This window comes from Asparagus officinalis, chromosome 7 (assembly GCF_001876935.1).
Source record: "Asparagus officinalis chromosome 7, Aspof.V1, whole genome shotgun sequence".
In the NCBI taxonomy this organism is placed as follows: domain Eukaryota; kingdom Viridiplantae; phylum Streptophyta; class Magnoliopsida; order Asparagales; family Asparagaceae; genus Asparagus; species Asparagus officinalis.
The window spans coordinates 41,313,519-41,321,400 of record NC_033800.1 but is presented as its reverse complement, the minus strand read 5'-3'; positions in this window follow the sequence as shown (position 1 = coordinate 41,321,400).

Below are 7,882 nucleotides of genomic sequence, written 5' to 3'. Positions count from 1 at the left end.
TTATATCATTCAGTAAAAGTATTGATATCATTTTTATAGTGTATATCAAATTACAGATACATAATTGATTGAGAAACAAACATTTAAATTGGATAAAACATTAATATAACTCACTTCATTTTAATGTAATTTTATATATATTCTGTCACGTTAGATATTGATAGGAAAAAAAGGTGTATCTCTGGATTTGTAATTTCTAAGTGGTAAAAAAAAAAATACAAGAGGTACGTTGAAGAATAGTAAAAAGTTCAAAAATTCTTCAAGATCGATTTGGTTGTTATAAGTTGAAAACAGTGACCGAAATTAACCAAAATCCGTAAACTTACGATGAATACGTTGGAATTATATTAATCAAGAACATACTAATTAAAGCCAACCATAACTATTTTCATTAGAGGCTATTAAAAACTTTTTCCAATCAGAAGTATTCATAGAAGATACAAGAATATAAAATATAATATATTTAATCTCAAATACTAAAGATCAAAACTTTATATAATAAATGCAGATGACTTAAAATAGGCACTAATCGTGAAGCTATTAATAACTATATTACAAGTATTAACAAATCAGGACAAAGAGAGCGAAAATTCACTATAATGAGAATTATCCACCAATATTATTACAAGCCAGATCAAAAGGTGAATTAATTACTATAGTGATAAAATATATGAACTGATGTTTACATTATTACTTTTTTATATTAAAAAAGTATAAATCGTTATTTTTTTTTATTTTATATAGTGTTTTTTTTTATGCTACGCATAATTTATTTAGAATGTATGAATTTTTTATAATTTTTTTTTTTTTTGATACACGATCAAAATAAGCACATACTAACGATTATCGATTTCATGATCTCTAAATATGAAGGTGAGATATATTCATACAAATTCTTATAAGACACAACAAAAAGTCACTTTATATCCATCTTAAATTGTTGGAAATGTGCACGTGCATATTTTGCCAAATTGTGTGTGCGCGTCCACGCGTGTAACCCCAAAGATTCAATAATAATTAAATAAGGAATCCGTAAGTAACCAAAAAATATCATATAACACATATATAATATATTCTTAAGTTAATATACAAGGCTCATTCAGACATAGCTATTAGACAAAATCATCTTCCACAAGGCTCTTTAAAATGTATAAAATTAACTGTTAGCCGATATATATGCAAGCTTACAATTTAAAAGAGGTATGATCTTAAAAAATATCTATAATTTACACATTAGACCTAATTAAAATTCACCAATGTACAGATAAATATGTACCTTTAACGTAAAGATAAATATCTCATTATAGTATACTTGATGTGGCTTTATCTTACAAAGCGCAACAAGAATGTGGATAATATATATATATTTAATAACAGGTCTAAACGATAAATATTACAGAATCTCTGATGACTTAGTGTGACGCCCCTGGGTTCACACTAAGCTGAGCCCAAGTAAATCCAAAAATGTCAAAACCTCATACACCACAATGCAATAAACATGTTCACCATCACAATGTATTATCTCTTTGAGTCAAATAACAGTTGTAGTACAAAAACAAGTAAAGATATACAAGAGTCAACTGATGAAATAATATATCAAATTAGATACTTCTTCATCTAACATATAAAGTGCCAAGTCAATGTATTGAAGTGAATAGCGTGAAATCTGACAAGGTCTCAGTACAAATGTTCTGAATAAAAGGAAATAAGTCACACACCTTTACAACATCTAGGAATAAACTCCAAATATCTAACAAGCCTACGTGGAGCCTCAAAGTAAAATGATAACTATAATAGCATATAACTAGCTAAATATCATCTCATCACTTCGATCTCTCCAGGCTCCTGCTCGTTACCTGAAAGGGGAGCGACACGAGCTTGTCAAAGCACTAGCAAGCCAACATCAAAACCAACCCAAGGAAAAGGCTGTGTATACAGAAAAACAGTTATACATAATATAGATCACAAATCCTATTTAGTAATCAATGTGACATAAGTACGCGAGTCAAACATAATCAACAAGGAAACCCCATGTATATACCATGTAGTCAGATTGTAATACCTATGTATACGAGATTTTAGTATTTGGAAGTTACAACATGAGCATAGGTACGTCTGAGCGAATAATCCAAAAAGGAAACTCTATGTAATACCTTGTATCTTCAAATTGTACATCCCAAAATACAAACACAAAATCTAATACAAAAACATTAATAAAGCAAACTCATCTCAGCTTAATTACGTGTCGTGTCACAACTGTTATAAATGTCATATCCAGCCTATGTAAGTGTCAATGTAAACCTCAAGTCTTAAAACTGATGTAATGGTGTAACACATGACTGCAATGAAAACTGTACCAAACACATGAACTAATGATAAATACAACACATAACTACATAAATGCCCAAACATATGGACTAGATGAAATATATGAACAGCCACATACGCCTATTTTCTCACGTGTCTCGATTGCGCAACCTAAACTCTGTCGCATGTATTCCATATAATGATACATGTTATAATAAATTATAACTCTCATCTAGTGACTGACTCGTTCATTATTAAACGTACGCAACAACAAGTAAAACAAACCACATACAGTTTAGTGAAACCGAAAAGAAACTCAAACAGATCCACTGAATATACCTAAAAATCTCTCATTAGGTCGACCATGAGTAACTATGATCTGGTCAACTTTCCCCTTTCTGCCCCGTCTCTGATAATCTACTCTTTGGTCGACCAACAAAACACAACTAGTTTCCCCGAGCACCAACAAAACACAAATGAATTTTCCCCATACAGCGATTCATGGGACTACATTAGTCACTCATGAGTCAACTCATTGTCACTAAGCAGAAAATCCCAATTTTATGTTGGTTTGAAAATTTTCTACAAAATGTTATAAAAACTAGTGTCTCTTTGATCTGTCCAGCCAATATATATCTGTCTAACACATGGTATTTAACAGAAACGAAAAGATGCATGAATATTTGCCTAATAACCCTTAAACATATTTCCTCATCGTTTAAACGATATGAAACATTAAATCACAATAAAAATCATTTTAAACAAATTCCAATCTGATCTTAATTTATAAATCGATTTGTCAGCTTTTATAAACTGAAAACATTCGATTTTCGCCATCATAGCTATAAAAGATCTATTTATACGCAATTATTAATTTAGCTCAAGAAAACCAAAATAAAAATCAAATAAAACTATAACACAGTGGTGTAGGGCTGGGCGAGATGTTACCGCCTCGATATGATGCATCAAACTCCTGATCGCCAAAACACATCTCCTCCGCCTGCATGCCACGAAATCCCGGCAGAACTACTTCGAAGAACTTCCTCAAACGTCAAAAATCCAGCTAGGATTTGAGAGGCAGAGATAGGGGCTAGGTTGGTTCTGAATGTGTTCTCGGGTAGAGATATTCATATATGAGGGTAGACCGATACAAACAGAACAGACCCGCAAACAAAAAACCCGAAATCAGTCCCGCGTCGACTCATGGTCGACTTCATCAGTCGACTCATAGTCGACTGCAGCATACATTATTCCATATTGTGCCAGTTTTGTTATTTCAGCCAAAACCAATGCATAACTCTATGAAACCACACTTATACATGCTTAGAAACTGTACACAGTATACCATGACTCAAACGTTTACCACAAATAGAACTATTTATCATTAATAGTGACATATAACTTCTAACAAAAACGGGGTTTTCCAGTTAGACATTTACAAAGGTAACACAGTTTGACGCAGTGAAACTCTATTAGGTGCAACTAGAACAAGATTTTATTGTAGAAAAATAGGTATCAACTCCTAATTTAACTTACATCATAATTAAAACACAAAAAATATCATATATTATTATAAGATTTACTCACTTACAATTTAGTTCACATTTACAATCATTGCTGCAAAGTTAGATGAGAAATATCGCTCCCAGGATTACCCTAAAAAAAGAATAAAGTGAAGAAGACTTGATCTCGGCTCAATAAAAAATGAACAGAAAAGATAAGACAGATATTATTTCTAATATTTTAATCAGCCATACTAATTTTGGAGTAAACATAGAATAGTTTAGAAATAGTTTTACAAAATTTAATATTTTATACACATTATTTTTGTGGATGTTTCATATAAAATTATATAGAGTAATTAATATTTTAGTATATAGATGTTTTAATGAGTCTATCATATTAGAAAAAATAAATTCACATTTCTCTTTCATGCCCATTTTATCAACTTCTAATCAATGTCTAGCTATGGCTTAATTCATCCTCTCTGCCTATTATATCATTTCAGTATTTTTACTTCTACAACACTATAATTCCTTAGGTAAAACCTCTTTCATGTTGATCCAAATACATGAATATTCAAATGGCTTCTGTTGGTTCGTACAATCATTATCAACATGAAAGTTAAATTAGTATCAGCATATTATCAAAACAACATTAAAGAAGATAAATATCACATATTAATTTTTAGAGACAAAATGAGTAAAAACTATCAATTAAACCAATATAAATTTTAGTAAAGAAATAAACTAAAACTAATAATTATGAATTTGCACGTATAAAAACTAATGAGCACCAAAATATGCCACAACACAAAAATTATGACCTAAAAATAAAAAAGCAAGCATCACATTAGGCCTCTCTTCTGGTTCAACGTATATATGTATAAAAAACTTATCCTAGTTATTTTACAGCGTCTCTTTAATTATTTAATATCGGCTCAATCAGTTGCTCAAAAAATACTTAGCTCGATAGATTAATTGGGCCCCATTTTGAAGAAGCATCACCCAACACCCAATAATTTAAACCCCAGTAACGTACTGTTTTACCCATGGTTTCGTAACATAGGTGTCTGCAGTTTGAAGATTTTGTTTGATTTTCTTTGTGAGTAGATTGATGTAGTTTATTGTAGTTTTCTTGAACTGGTACGACTTATCTGCTTCAATTTGCGTTCGTTACAAGGACTGAATCTGATATAGAGTTACGTTGAGTTGCAGATTGGATGCTTATTATACATTTGAGGAAGTATATTTTTATATAGTCTATTTCGACGACTTGAAAGGTGTTTTGATATGTGTGTTTTCTGTGCATCATCCTGGAGATGAGAGGCGTGAAACTCGGTGATCGTTACAAGGAAAATATTAATTTTTTGGAAAATATTAATTTCCTTGGAAAATATTAATTTTCATAAAATATGTCTTTTCAAAACAAATACTATTTTCAAATAATATTTTTCCTAAACTTTATTTTTTTTAAAAAAATTAAGAATGGTATTTTAAGAAAATGCTATTTTCTTTAAATTCTAATTTTCAGAAAAATATTATTTTTGGATAAAATATTATTTTGTGAAAAAATAAATTCTCTCAAAATTATATTTTTAAAAATTATGGAAAATCTTTACATTTTTCTAAAAATATTATTTTTCAACAATATTATTTCTTGAATTTTTGTATTTTATGATATTTTAAAAAAAATAAAATCTTTGTAAAAAGTTAGTTTTGAAAAAATAATATGTTAAAATATATAACTTTAATTAATAATTATTTATAATTTATTGGAAGTGAAAAACAAGTGGCATACAAAAAGTTACATATGCAGTTCCAAAGAGCTACAAATACAGGTTGTAAAATTTTAAAATAGAACCAAATAGTTGTAACTATAGTTGCATGTAGAAGCAATTGCAATATTTCAATTGCATGTAAGTGACAGTTGTATTACAACTACACTTGCAATCTACTAAATGCATGGTAGGTTGTAATTGGAGGGTTGCAAATGCAGTTGCATGCAACTAGATTATTATTTTTTCTATTACAAGTGTTTGCTTCATTGCAACTGGATATTGTGGTTGCAAGTACAGCTGTAAATATCCCTACAATTGCAACTTCCAATTTACACAATTTTAAGCATAAGTCACACTTACAACCTAGTTGCAACCAACACAAATTAATAAAGAAACTTTAAAATCTTGAAATCATTGTTTAAAATTTCAAAAGAAATCTAAGAACATCATTCGATGTTTAAAATAATTTATAAATATTTAAAAATAATGTTTTTAAAAATATAACATTTGCAAAAATCTATTATTTTCAGAAATTTAATTTGTAGACAAAATTTATGTCATGCCCCGCACATAAATATGACCTAGTATGCAGAATATTTATAGAACCAAAAATATAAAATATTTTATAAATACCATGTAACTTGTTTTGTTAAATACATCCACAATCACTAACAATATAAATATAAATGAAAAGTATAGGTTTCATTACAACAACATTAGTATCACAGAGAAATCAAGCGTAAACAAAAAACGAGATATATCAAATTGTCCAAGTATCAAGTTCACTAGATAGATAACTTCATATTTAAATTGAAATATAAATCTTGGCTCAAACTCGGCCATCAAATCTAGATATTCTACTTAGAGATTAACATGAAGTATCTAGTGAATCAAAATTAACAATCTAATTATTATGTTTCTATATTTGATATTGCATAGCTGTAGTTTCTTCCTCATAACTTGCTTATTCAAGTAAATCTTGTCTATTGTAATCGAACTCACTTCTTTACCTGAAGGAAGGGGTTCACCAAAAGGTTAGACGTAAGGTCTAAACAAGGAAAATATGGAACTGTAAGAATTAAATGTTAGTTGCAAAAATATAATCAAATCCTTATTAGCTAGATAAGAAAGAATACAAGAATCAATAATAATGATCATAAGTGATAAGCCTCAACAGGATGTATCAAGTTGTGTTATGCACGTAATATATACTAAACATTACAACATCTAAAAGATATTAATTATATTCTTAATTGGATATAAAATGATTGAGTTCATCCACTTAAGGTGGTTAGACATAACTATACAAAATCATCAAACAGCTACTCACATTGGAGTTCTCTAGCCAGCCAACCAACCAACGTTAAGATGCAATTCATCTCATAACTTATCCCCCATCCTACTTTTATTTAATTAGTACATGCAATTGTATGCACTAAAATCGACATCCTATATCAACCTAATTTTAGTTAGTACTAACCAGAATGGTCTAAGACAGGGATTAGCTGACTAATTGAATCATGTATTAGAACTAACTACGTTAGGGTGCACTCCATAGTCTAAAATACAAGTCTTTATACCAGTCTACATGTACAATGATTAGGTGTAACATCCTAATATATCATTAACTATAGCGTCATTCAATTAAAATGATATGTAATTAACTGTTGATTTGCCTTTAGTGAGTTATATAAGCATATAACATGTGTTGAGTCATTTGAGTGATCAAAACACTCCTTATATGTGTAGGTATCTCATAGGACTACTCCTACAATATTAAATAATCATGTTAACAGTTACCTTTGATAGTCAAACTCGTTAGATAGTTGGCAACTAGGCGATGTGTCATGTCTACCCTTTTTCCCCCCTGCACTTGTTCAAGACTGGGGGTTGGTTTATTTATAGTTCATTGGATTATGAGTAATAAATTTTCTGAATTGTCATGTTCAATAGAATACCTCTATCAACCGAAATCTGCCAAACACTAGTAAAAAAATAGGTTTCGCTGACGGCAACATCACTGATGGGACAATGTTGTCAGGGATGTTTACATCGCTGACAACATTGTCTGTCAGAGATGTTGCTGTCACAAATGTTTTGATACCGTCAGTGATATAAACATCTCTGACGATATATGAACATCACTGACGGGTAGCCCGACAGTGATGTTGGCCATATTTTTTTTAACCAGCCCCGATTTTTTACTATAGTAAATCCCTAAGCTCGATCAGCGACTCGTCGCCGCCCTCTCGACATCCCCTCTCTCAGCTCAGAGACTCGCTACTGGCTCATCAC